The following is a 13,422-nucleotide window of genomic DNA, read 5'->3' on the forward strand; positions in this document are numbered from 1 at the left end:
GATGCCATAACAATTCTTTGATTCAGTGGGTGCTGAGAGAGAAGAGAGAACAAGACATTTTGTGCAGTTTAAAACATCATGAGTTTGGTCTGTGTTTTAACTGTTTTGCAGTCATGTTTACTTCTAAGATTGAATGATTGGCTGCGACTATTTTCCTCTATTGCCTCTTGTCGATTCCCGAGCTCACTGAGATTGCCATTACTTGGTTGTAAAGTTGCCTAAAGCATCTCTCTGCAATGGTGATTCTCGCCAGTCTCATGTCGCATCAAAAGGGTGGAAAATTCCAGAAACTAGGAAAATCCACTGTTGAACGGACGATGCATATTTAAATGCTACTTTAAATATGCTAATTGGCCTCATACCTTTTCTGGGTGTGATCCAGTTTGCACCATTAGAAAGGGACCAGAATGATGATAAAGCATTTGGTGCCGGGCACAAAACCAATTTTTAGGTCCACACATTATTTTCTGGTATCAGAGCAATCTACACCAGGCATGGCAAGGTCAAAAAATCTCTCCCATTAAATCTATTTCTTTCTCCACATAGGGTGCTATATCTGCTGAGTTCTTCCTGCACATTGTGTTTATGTTGATATTCGGACCATTGTTTTCCTTGATGTACATTAATGACCTAGGCTCGGGTTGTTTAAAATACAATTTCAAAGACTGTAAACATTTTAGAAATAGTTTTATGTTTCTTGGGGTTTTGTATAAGATGGACTAATGCTGATGAACTTAAGAGTTAGCCACTTTTTAAAAATAGGTTAGTTTGAATTTGTTAGACAATTAACAATCAAGGTCACTGGGGAACAGGAAGGCAGTTGTTTGTGAAATACTGGCCCATAACTAACAGCCCAAGTGCCGGCTTAAGCCGATTGCGCTCTGCACATGCACATTGAAACAACACGCATGTGCCCTGGGAGTGCGCCAATTTTGAACGTCCGATTGAGGATCTGAAAGCTGCTGATACTGAAGCACTGAGCTGCAATTGTGCCAAAACTTCCATCACCTGCATTGATGTTAGGTGAGATTTTGCTTTTATTTTTTGGCCTAGCTGCAGCAATTAGAGGCAGCAGGCATTCTTTGGATAAGTGATTTCTTTCGTAAATGTTTTAAAAAGATGTTTAACACATACATAATACACAGAAATTGAAAGCGATTTTGTTTTAAATTTTCAATTTTGTCACGACAACTAATTCCAGTAAAAAAATACATTCATACATAACAAGGTGGATGTCAGTATCTGGAATAAATTTCAACTGAAGTGCATTAGGATTTTGCTGTAATTTTTAACCCTATTTTAAGAGTCTCCCTAATGCAATATTGATCCTAATGCAACTTGGCAAGTTCAAATGTTTTAGGAAAGTGTATTTCTTAATGTGACATATATCTCCTGCAAGCTGATGTGAACTATCTCTCTGATGGATATTTCCAGATCCAATGCAGATTGACAATCTGGAGTCGTTTTCCATCGTCCCTGGTACATCATGTTTTTAGCTTGATATCATAACTGAAATTCTTTTAAGGTTTTGATGTAGGTGTGGAAAAGTCTGGCTACATGTAAAATCTAAACCCTTCCCCTCCGTCCTTTTTCTCCCTCCCCTCCCCCTCCCCCTCCCTCCTTTTTCTCCCTCCCCCTCCCCCTCCCTCCTTTTTCTCCCTCCCCCTCCCCTCCCTCCTTTTTCTCCCTCCCCCTCCCTCCTTTTTCTCCCTCCCCCTCCCTCCTTTTTCTCCCTCCCCCTCCCCCTCCCTCCTTTTTCTCCCTCCCCCTCCCCCTCCCTCCTTTTCTCCCCTCCCCCCCCCCCCTCCCTCCTTTTCTCCCTCCCCCTCCCCCTCCCTCCTTTTTCTCCCTCCCCCTCCCCCTCCCTCCTTTTTCTCCCTCCCCCTCCCTCCTTTTTCTCCCTCCCCCTCCCTCCTTTTTCTCCCTCCCCCTCCCTCCTTTTTCTCCCTCCCCCTCCCTCCTTTTTCTCCCTCCCCCTCCCTCCTTTTTCTCCCTCCCCCTCCCTCCTTTTTCTCCCTCCCCCTCCCCCTCCCTCCTTTTTCTCCCTCCCCCTCCCTCCTTTTTCTCCCTCCCCCTCCCTCCTTTTTCTCCCTCCCCCTCCCTCCTTTTTCTCCCTCCCCTCCCTCCTTTTTCTCCCTCCCCTCCCTCCTTTTTCTCCCTCCCCCTCCCCCTCCCTCCTTTTTCTCCCTCCCCCTCCCCCTCCCCCTCCCTCCTTTTTCTCCCCTCCCCCTCCCCCTCCCTCCTTTTTCTCCCTCCCCCTCCCCCTCCCTCCTTTTTCTCCCTCCCCCTCCCTCCTTTTTCTCCCTCCCCCTCCCTCCTTTTTCTCCCTCCCCCTCCCTCCTTTTTCTCCCTCCCCCTCCCTCCTTTTTCTCCCTCCCCCTCCCTCCTTTTTCTCCCTCCCCCTCCCTCCTTTTTCTCCCTCCTTTTTCTCCCTCCCCCTCCCTCCTTTTTCTCCCTCCTTTTTCTCCCTCCCCCTCCCTCCTTTTTCTCCCTCCCCCTCCCTCCTTTTTCTCCCTCCTTTTTCTCCCTCCCCCTCCCTCCTTTTTCTCCCTCCCCCTCCCTCCTTTTTCTCCCTCCCCCCTCCTTTTTCTCCCTCCCCCCTCCTTTTTCTCCCTCCCCCCTCTCCTTTTTCTCCCTCCCCCTCCCTCCTTTTTCTCCCTCCCCTCCCTCCTTTTTCTCCCTCCCCCTCCCTCTTTTTCTCCCTCCCCCTCCCTCTTTTTTCTCCCTCCCCCTCCCTCTTTCTCCCTCCCCCTCCCTCTTTCTCCCTCCCCTCCCTCCTTTTTCTCCCTCCCCTCCCTCCTTTTTCTCCCTCCCCTCCCTCCTTTTTCTCCCTCCCCCTCCCTGCTTTTTCTCCCTCCCCCCTCCTTTTTCTCCCTCCTCCCTCCCTGCTTTTTCTCCCTCCCCCCTCCCTGCTTTTTCTCCCTCCCTCCTCCCTCCTTTTTCTCCCCCCTCCCCCTGCTTTCTCTTCCTCCTTTTTCTCCCTCCTTTTTCTCTCTCTTTCTCCCTCCTTTCCCCCTCCCCTCTCCCCCGTTTTCCCCCACAACTCTCCCCCCTTTTCCCCCTCCCTTTTCCCCCTCCCCTCTCCCCCTTTTCCCCCTTTTCCCCCTTTTCCCCCTCCCCTCTCCCCCTTTTCCCCCTTTTCCTCCCTCCCCTCTCCCCCTTCCCCCCCTTTTCCCCCTTCCCCTCTCTGCCTTATCCCCCTCCACCCTCCCCCCACCCTCTCCCCCCTCCCCTCCCCCTCCCCTCTCCCCCTCTGCCCCTCCCCTCTCCCCCTCCCCTTTCCCCCTCTCCCCCTCCCCTTTCCCCCCTCCCCCCTTTTCCCCCTCTCCCCCCTTTTCCCCTCTCCCCCCTTTTCCCCCTCTCCCCCCTTTTCCCCCTTCTCCCCTCTCTGCCCTTTTCCCCCTCTCCCCCTCTCCCCCTCCCCCCTTTTCCCCCTCTCCCCTCTCCCCCTCCCCTCCTTTCCCCCTCCCCCCTTTTCCCCCTCTCCCCACTCCCTCCTTTTCCCCCCTCCCTCCTTTTCCCCTCTCCCCCCTTTTCCCCCTCCCCTCTCCCCCCTTTCCCCCCTCCCCTCTCCCCCCTTTCCCCCCTCCCCCCTTTTCCCCCCTCTCCCCACTCCCTCCTTTTCCCCGTCTCCCTCCTTTTCCCCCCTCCCCTCTCCCCCTTTCCCCCCTCCCCTCTCCCCCCTTTCCCCCTCCCCTCTCCCCCTTTCCCCTCTCCCCCTTTTCCCCCTCCCCTCTCCCCCTTCCCCCCTCCCCCTCCCCCCTTTTCCCCCTCTCCCCACTCTCTCCTTTTCCCCGTCTCCCTCCTTTTCCCCTCTCCCTTCTCCCCCCTTTTCCCCTCTCCCCTCTCCCCCTTTCCCCCCTCCCCCCTCCCCTCTCCCCCCTCCCCTCTCCCCCCTTCCCCCCTCCCCCCTTCCCCCCCTCCCCTCTCCCCCCTTTCCCCCCTCCCCTCTCCCCTCTCCCCCCTTTCCCCCTCCCCCTTTTCCCCCTTTCCCCCCTCCCCCCTTTTCCCTCTCTCCCCTCTCCCCCCTTTTCCCCCTCTCCCCTCTCCCCCTCCCCTCCCCCCTTTCCCCCCTCCCCTCTGCCCCCTTCCCCCCCTTTTCCCCCTCTCCTCTCCCCCCCTTTTCTCCCCTCCCTCCTTTTCCCCCTCTCCCCCCTTTCCCCCTCTCGCCCCTTTTCCCCCTCTGCCCCATTTTCCCCCTCTCCCCCCTTTTCCCCCTCTCCCATCGCCTCCCTTTCCCCCACTTCCCCCCTCCGCCCTCTTCCCCCCACTTCCCATCTTCCCCCTCTTCCCTCCTCTCCCGTATATCCCTCCTTCACCTCCTTGTTTAGACAACAGAACTGTTGTGTTAATGCATAAAAATATTTTATTAATGTTAGAAAAATGCATATTTTGTAAGCAATTTGAAAAGACGAGGCAATTCAGCATATGGTAGTGCGGCTGCTAAATTACAATGTTTAGTTAAATGTTAATATTGTATCAAAGTTTTCTAGTTATAACATTTTTGTTACTATTTTCCATTTAAACTTCGAAATTCTACTGATGCTTTATTAAAACAATACATGTAAATATGAAATCATACTTTTTTTTGTTTATATCCAATTCAAAGTCAGAGTGAGACACTCCCGATCCCCATTGACAAGACAGGCTCACCATCTTGGGCTTGATCGACATGATCCAAGCTGATTGGAGAAGGCATTGTACCTCTTCCAAGTCTTGGTCTCATTTGCATCTTAGCCACTTTACACTGAGGCTTCATTTGAAGCAATTTTTTAATCTCATGACTTCAACGAAGTGCAGAACAGCAAAACTACTTTTGACCTTAGCCAAAAGGCCGAAATTATGCAAATGCTTTATTGAAACATACAGAACAGTTAACTATGAGAATTATAGATGAAGGAAGCGAGGCAGAAGAATACTAACAATAAACACATTTATATTTTCCATGGCCCAATATGTGAACTCCCTTTGCTCAATCTCATGTAGGTATCCATATCATGATTCATGAAGCTCTGACGTCTCATCTTCCCGATTAAATTTTCAGTTTCCTTATTCTAAATTGAAACACATAGACACTTGTATAATTTTTATAACAATATAATGCAGATTTAAATAGTTTCCCAGATTTAGAATATTCTAAATTAAAACATACAAACATTTGTAAACGTGCCACGTGAAGTTATATAATAAATGAAAATTTAAATACAGGTTTCACAAATTTATAACAAACTTCAAAACCTATTTATACATTAAGTCATACTTATCTTCAGTCATTGAAAAAATAAAAATTACTTCTTTAATGAGCCAATAATGATAGGATTAACTACTTAAAATAAAGTTTTAAAAAATTAAAAAGCTTCAATGTACCTTTTATAACGGCAAGGAAATCCTCTTGTTTCATTGTCAAACTGCTAGTTCCAAACTGGACCTCAATGACATTCCTAGTTTGGTTGTATCATAAGGGGACGTGGTTAGGGTTCTCCTGCATTGTTCTGGGTCTGCGGAGATGTTTTCACTGAAGACCGAAGGCTGCTGCCCAGGTCAGGAGTACCAATACAATTTTTCAGAGTAGGTAAGTGCCCAAAATTTAATGTATTTCTGGTGGACCATGGCTGCCTGCTGGCGTGATGTGGAGATGCCAGCGTTGGACTGGGGTAAACACAGTAAGAAGTCTCACAGTACCAGGTTAGAATCCAACCAGTTTATTTGATAATAATCTTACAAGCTTTCGGAAACGGTGTTCCTTCGTCAGGACCTTCCACACACCTGACGAAGGAACACCGTTTCCGAAAGCTTGTAAGATTACTATCAAATAAACTGGTTGGACTCTAGCCTGGTGTTGTGAGATTTCTTACTGTGTCTGCTGGTGATAAGAGGTATGGGCCAATAATCTTTTTTCATTCAAGTGCAGGATAAAAAGCTTCTGCTGCAAGTGCTAGGCATTTCTAGGGGTGAAGTTAGTTGGAATTTGGGAGTTTTGATAGGAGTGTCGCCTGTCTTTGGTACATCAGAGGGTGGAATTCAGATGAGATTTCTGTTAGCTGGCACCAGAGGTTTGGGTGTCTCTGTCACTCTTTGTGCACGGGTGAGCCCCATTTAGCGAACCTGCAGATGTAGTATTGTATACTCGGCAGGGAGAACTTCCTCTTCCTGAGAAGGAAAGGGAACAAAGGTTGAAGAGGCCTCATGATCACATGCATCCCACTTGGACTAAGGTCCAGACACAGGATGATCAGAGCCCTCAGAGAGGGCAAGAGATTGCCCTGGAGAAGATGCCACCACCCAGCAGTGGTCAAAGTAACTTGACAATTATAATCCTGAATTTGTGATACTGGCTTTTATCCTGATAAGGGTGTTTGATATATGTGCACTGAGACGTATGTCACCTGTTATCCTTTGAAAGCCATACAATGCAATAATTGCAAAGGGAGACCTTGGTTAAAAGTGTGTTGACTTTACTTTCAGTCTTGATCTTTCTGTGTGTTATGGAGGGGGCGGGGGGTGGATAAGAGGGTCTTCCCACCCGGCTTCTGATACTATGTCAAATTCAAATCCCTAGGATCTTGTGTTTGTCATACAGAGCCATCTCCTTTGCTTATAATAGGTTTCCATTGTTCTACAGGGGAGAGTACTAAGATAGTTATTTGGTATTAGGGTTCTGTGATATTTATTCGTTTTTGTTTGTATTGTAATCCTGGAATTTATAATAGAGTATTATATTGTATGGTATCCTTTAGTTTGATTTTGGATACTATGAGTAGACCCACACAAGGTGGGGAAGGTGGTGGGCAAGTGGTTTGGTTGATATGGTGGGTATGGCTTTCTCATAGTGAGTGAGGAAATCCCCCTTTAGAACTAATGGTGTGTTTTTTTTAAATTTGGGATTAAAGAATCCTTGTTAGGCTTCTATGAAGGTAAGACAAATCATGTGTTATCCCCGCCTTGGGGCTACATTGATGTTAACCACTGAACAGATATAGAAGAGTGCAGACGGAGGCCATTCAGCCCATTGAGTCTGCAGCAACTACAATCCCACGCAGACCCTACTCCCATAACCCCACATATTTACCCTGTTAATCCCCATGACACTAGGGTCAATTTAGCATGGCCAATCGACCTAATCTGCACATCTTTGGACAGTGTGAGGAAACCAGAGCATCTGGAGGAAACCTACGCAGACACGGGGAAAATTTGCAAATTCCACACAGACAGTGATCTGAGACCGGAATTAAACCCGGGTCTCTGGCACTGTGAGGCAGCAGTGCTAACCACTGTGCCACGGTGCTGCCGCCACATTGTCCAGTAATCAACAGCTTCTGTCATTGACACAATGTTCATAGTGCCCAGTCTGCCCATGACGCCTCCTTATTCAAGGCACGCGAAGAGATGCTTGATCACTCGACCAGAAAGCACCACGACTGGTCATTCTCATTGAACCAGGGACTGATAAGCCACAAGCACGATGCTTTTTCTGAATTGGAAACAACAAAGCCTAAACCTTTGGCCCCTGACCTTGAACCTATATCCCCTTGTGACTGACCCTTCAACTAAGGGGAATGGCTTCTGTCAAGTATAGGTGATAAGCATGTCCTTGCAATTCTTGACTCGAATGATGACGCAGTCGAGTCAGAGCAAGAGTGTTTCCATGATGAGGCCTTGTACTTGTCTCTGACAGGACAAGGTATTGGTTATGACAAGGCTGTGTTCCAGGCAATTTTTTTCAGGAGCAAAATACCATGGGGGGCTGGATTTCCCTACCCCGACTCTGTCGACCACACCTCCCTGAAGTCCATGTTATTTCCAATTCAGACGTTGAAGTTGCCACCGTTGTCACCCACTTGGACCAAGGATTGATTGAGACTGGAGGAAAAGGAATCAAGGTCATATATAGTGTTCAGAGTTCAGATGGGCAATAGTTGAAACATTTTGATGAAAGTGGCAGGAGGTTGAAGGAAAAATAGGTAAACCCATTTTTCTCACACTTGAGACCATAGTTTTTTATTCAAATAAACAGATATTACACAATGCATCATCATTCTAAATGTTTCTACTGAATTATTATATTTTATATAAAATACAACCAGTAGAGAACGTGAATTCAAAGCAGTTGAACTGGAGAAACTAATGTTTCCAAATAGAACTGGGGCTTGCATCAATACGTAAGCCTGACCTCTGGTGGTCAGAATCAAAAATACCTATTTCAAGAACTTAAATTAACAGGGAAGCTTTCACTCCCTCATCGAGAGACGATTAGTAAGTTATGAAGTTAAAATTTCATCCAGAGATTTACTGCTAAGTTGTCAATTTACTAGGCATTTATCTAGTCTGCAGGAAGCAGACAATATGATTGCATAAGAACTCCAAAATGCTTTTAACATAAGGTCATATGATATTTACCCATCCTGAACTCATCTAGTAGGATTGGTTTTAAGAATCAATGTAAGCAGTACTTGAGAGTATGCTCATAGGAAGCGCATTGATCTTTGGTGTTTCCTGCAAAAGGGCTTGCCTTGAAGTTTGTTTCTTTGCTGCATTTATTCTGTTTGCAACTCTCAATATACATACAGTTTATGAAGGGCTCTGTTCTTGCCACTGGTTGAGGAGCAGAAGCTGGCAGCCCTGCTGCTTCTTCGCCTGTTAAAGCCTGTCCACCATCTACAAGGCATAAGTCAGGACTGTGATGAAATACACTCTATTTGCTGAATGAGTGAGGACTTGAAGGTTTACACTGTTTCTCTTTCCTTAGATGCTGCCAGCCTTGTTGCGTTGTTCTGGTATTTTCTGTTTTTATTTCCGATGTCCAGCGTCACAGTAACCTGCTTTCAATTAAGATTCTGAGGGCGCTAGGCAGGGTTGATGCTGAAGGTATGTTCCCACTCATGGGGAAATGTAGGACAGGAGACACAATTTAAAAATAAGGGGTCTCCCGTTTAAGACTGACATGCAAACTTTGTCTGTCAGGGGATAGTTAGCTTTCAGAATTATCTTCCACAGACATCAGTGAAGGCTGGGTCATTGAATATATTCACAACTGAGCTAGCCAGATTTCTGATTTACAAGAGAGTCAAGGAATATGGAGACAGGCAGGAAAGTGGAATTAAAGCCACAATCAGATCAATCATGATCTTGTTGAATAGCAAAGCAGGCTCAGTGGTCAGAAGACCTACCCCTGCTCCTATTAATTATGATCTTACGACTACTTTTGCCCTATAAGTGCATCGCTTTGCATTTATCTGCACTAAATTGCGTGTCATGTGTCTGTCATTTCCGCCAGTCCATCTATGTTCTCTTGGATTACAACTGTCCTGGTCATCATTTATTATAAGTTTTGTATAATCTGCCAAGTTTGAAATTGAACTCCTTAAACCAAAGTCCTGGTCATTTATATATAACAAAAACGGCAGTGGTCTGAATCCACGGGTGACTACACTGAATACGGCTCTCAAGTTAGAATTATAGAATTCTGACCGTGCAGAAGGGGGCCATTCGGCCCATTGAGCCTGCACCAATAACAATCCCACCCAGGACCTCCCACCTAGGCCCTATCCTCATAATCCCACATATTTACCCTGCTTATTCCCCTGACACTAAGGGACAATTTAGCATTGCCAATCAACCTAACCTACACATCTTTGGAATGTGGGAGGAAACTGGAGCACCCGGACGAAATCCACACAGACATGGGGAGAACGTGCAAACTCCATACAGACCATGACCCAAGGATGAAATTGAAGTCATGATGTGGAGATGCCAGCATTGGACTGGGGTAAACACAGTAAGAAGTCTCACAACACCAAGTTAAAGTCCAACAAGTTTATTTGATAGTAAACTCTCTAGCTTTCGGGGCTCTGCCCCATCATCAGGTGAGTGGGGAGTTCTGATCACAAGCAGAGCGTACAAAGACACACACTCAGTTTAGAACATAGAACACTACAGCACAAACAGGCCCTTCAGCCCACAAGTTGCGCCGATCATATCCATACCTATCAGGCCATAGAACTACCTATAACTCCCAATCCCATTAAATCCCATGTACTCAACCAGAAGTCTTTTAAAAGACCCCAGCGAGTTTGCCTCTACCACCACTGACGGCAGCCGATTCCACTCACTCACCACCGTCTGAGTGAAAAACTTACCCCGACATCTCTGCACCTGCTCCCCAGCACCTTAAACCTGTGTCCTCTCGTAGCAACCATTTCAGCCCTGGGAAATAGCCTCCAAGAATCCACCCTACTTATACCTCTCAACATTTTATAAACATCTATCAAGTTGCCTCTCAACCTTCATCTCTCTAGGGAGAAGAGACCTAGCTCCCTCAACCTATCTTCATAAGGCATGCTTCCCAATCCAGGCAAGATCCTTGTAAATACTGATTAGGATGCATGTCTTTACAGCTAATCAAGTCTTAAAGATGCAGACAATGTGAGTGGAGATAGCATTAAGCATACGTTAAAGAGATGTGTATTGTCTCCAGACAGGACAGTAAGTGAGATGTTGCAAGCCCAGGCAAGTCATGGGGGTTACAAATAACATGACACGAATCCAAGATCCCAGTTGAGGGCGTCCTCGTGTGTGCGGAACTTGGCTATCAGTTTCTGCACAGTGACTCTGCGCTGACGTATGTCATGAAGGCCACCTTGGAAAACATTTATCCGAAGATCAGAGGCCGAATGCCCATGACCGCTGAAGTGTTCCCCAACAGGAAGAGAACAGTCTTTCCTGGTGATTGTCGAGCAGTGTTCGTTCATCCATTGTCGTAGCATCTCTCTGGTGTGGGGTGATGTCAATGGGAATTCCCATTGACAGCGGTGAGACCAGACAATCCCACCACTGGCAAACAAGACACCACCTCTCGTTGGCGGGAAACACGTGGCTAGGAGGCCGGAGAATCTCACCCCAGATGTTGCAAGTCCACACTGCCTGCTAAGGTTGAAAACTCTGGTTTGAGTCAACCCTGGGGATTCAGTCACACAATGTTTAGATTACATGTCACTTGATCATGTGACATCTGATTAGGAATTGCTCTCTCTTTTGCCTTCTGGCTTTCTAAGTCTTTCCCATTTTTTGTGATTGTGTTTGTTGAGAAAGGAATGCTTGTCAGGCCTCTCAGATATTTCTGAGTGGTGTAATAGGTCTTTCATGTGATCTTTCAACCTGTCTTTTATCTGATTTGAAGGCTGTCCCTTAGTATTGCACTGAAATGTCAGCTTGAAGTACATATTCAAGTGCCAAAAGCAAAGTTTTTACAGACATTAATTTCTGTGTTTGTTTGCAGGTAGCATGATACACTCTGCCAAGAACTGGGAAAACCAATTGTTGATTTCACAATATGTCTGATATATAAAAAGTGGCTTTGTGAAAACCTAGTAATGCAGGCCAGAATTTTACAGTCCCAGCCCAACAGATTTTCAGGCATGGAGCTTATTAAATTCCACAGATAATCCACCCATCCTGACCTGTCTGCAATTTTAAAGGGAGGAAGTGAGGCCTATGGTGTCCACACTTTGACCATTTGAGGCCCTTAAATGGAAAATTAATGGCCACTTTAGTACTGCTTCCCACCTGCCTGCTGCAATTTTGAGACCAGCAGGAGGACTTCAGGGATAGAGGTGGAAGTCCAGCAGATCACCTCGCTCAGGCCTTGGGTGGACAAATTGAAGTGGGAGAGGGGCCTCTATCATCGGCTCCCTTTCCAAAACAGATGTCCCCAAGGCCTGCTCGTCCCCATCCACCCTTTATGCCCTTGCCATCATGACCCTTACCTCAATCTTTCCACCTTCCCCAGATGTCGCTCTTGGCCCTGCCATAAGACTTACCTGATCACTGTGGACTCTGACAGTAAGACTTGTGGGATTGCCCATAGTCCTGGCAGTGCTCCTGGTGGTGCTGCTGGGACCACATTGATCGGCAGCTCTCTGAGGTAGGACTTCCTCACAAATGAAGGATGGAAATCTCATCCTTCCAAAAAACGGATCATTAAAAGGCTACGGTGCTGCTGTCATCGGCAGGGTGCCATCTGAAAAACTCTGTCCTCAATGTTTTTGCCTCATTATTCTGTACTGTGACATCCTCTTCTTACAGACCATCACACTATTTCCTGTAATTTTTGAATATGGATTTTTAGGTCAAAATTAATACTGCAATTTTAAAGGGAGGAAGTGCGGCCTATGGTGTCCACACTTTGACCATTTGAGGCCCTTAAATGGAAAATTAATGGCCACTTTAGTACTGCTTCCCACCTGCCTGCTGCAATTTTGAGACCAGCAGGAGGACTTCAGGGATGGAGGTGGAAGTCCAGCAGATCACCTCGCTCAGGCCTTGGGTGGACAAATTGAGGTGGGAGAGGGGCCTCTATCATCGGCTCCCTTTCCAAAACAGATGTCCCCAAAATACTGTTGTTCAGTATTTTTTAATTTAAAACATGATAATATGTGCTGTGTAATAAAAAGTCTTGTACTACAACTACTAGGTGGCACTGTTGCTCCTCTGTATAACATCAATGTTCTCTAACTCTTCTGGCAGTGGAGCATTGCATGCGTAGGATACCAAAAACTGTAACAAACTCACTTTTCTGTATGAATTACAGTGGTTTACATATTAAAATACATAGGCTGCCCTCATATGTAACTTGGTTTCGTAAGGAGGCCCACATATATAATTGTCTGCCTATTTGTGTTAGGCTCACTTTGTCTGAGACCCTGCTACAACCCACAATCTCATCAGTCTCGAGACCACGTAATTTTCCAGAAAAATACCTCCAGATCCTGAACGGCATATCTGCAAAACCACGTCCTACCCATTACGCTGCTGGCTGACTCTGCCAGTTCTGCCCCTTGGCTTCTACTGACTCCCCTTAGAAATGAACTTTCTTGCCGACCAGATCCAAATTTAAAATGCTTGGCAGTTTGCGTGGGTTCTCCCCCTTCAACTGGTTTGCCAGATTTACTTGACTTTCTCAGCTGTTGATATTTAGAAAACAATTTTTGTTGCTCTCGTAAGTAATTTGCGTTATTTGACTTGGCCGCCTTTCGTGTTATGTCAGTCACAGCAAAGCCTGAAATTAAAACAGAAAATGCAGGAAATTTCAGATTTTATTCAGATTTCAATTTTTACTTCAGGTCTCCAGCTTCTATAGCATTTTACTTTTGTATTACAGTAATTCCTGAAGCTACGCAAATCTAATTAAAATTTTTTTGCTCTTTCTGAGAAACAACAGATCGGTCATGTTGCTTAAATTTCGTTTGTAAAATTTGGGCAACTTCATCATCTACAAACTTTCGTTTGCTTATGGAAATTTATGTGTATTAAGGATTGCATAAGTCAGCAAATACACTAAGTGACTTAATGTAGGAGATGGTTCATGATGAAGAATAGGATCGGGAATACTAAAAAGGTACGTTGGAAAGGATCCTGACAGGTGGG

This window comes from Carcharhinus amblyrhynchos, chromosome 5 (genome assembly GCF_965287045.1).
Source record: "Carcharhinus amblyrhynchos chromosome 5, sCarAmb.v2.hapA, whole genome shotgun sequence".
NCBI classification, from domain to species: Eukaryota; Metazoa; Chordata; class Chondrichthyes; order Carcharhiniformes; family Carcharhinidae; genus Carcharhinus; species Carcharhinus amblyrhynchos.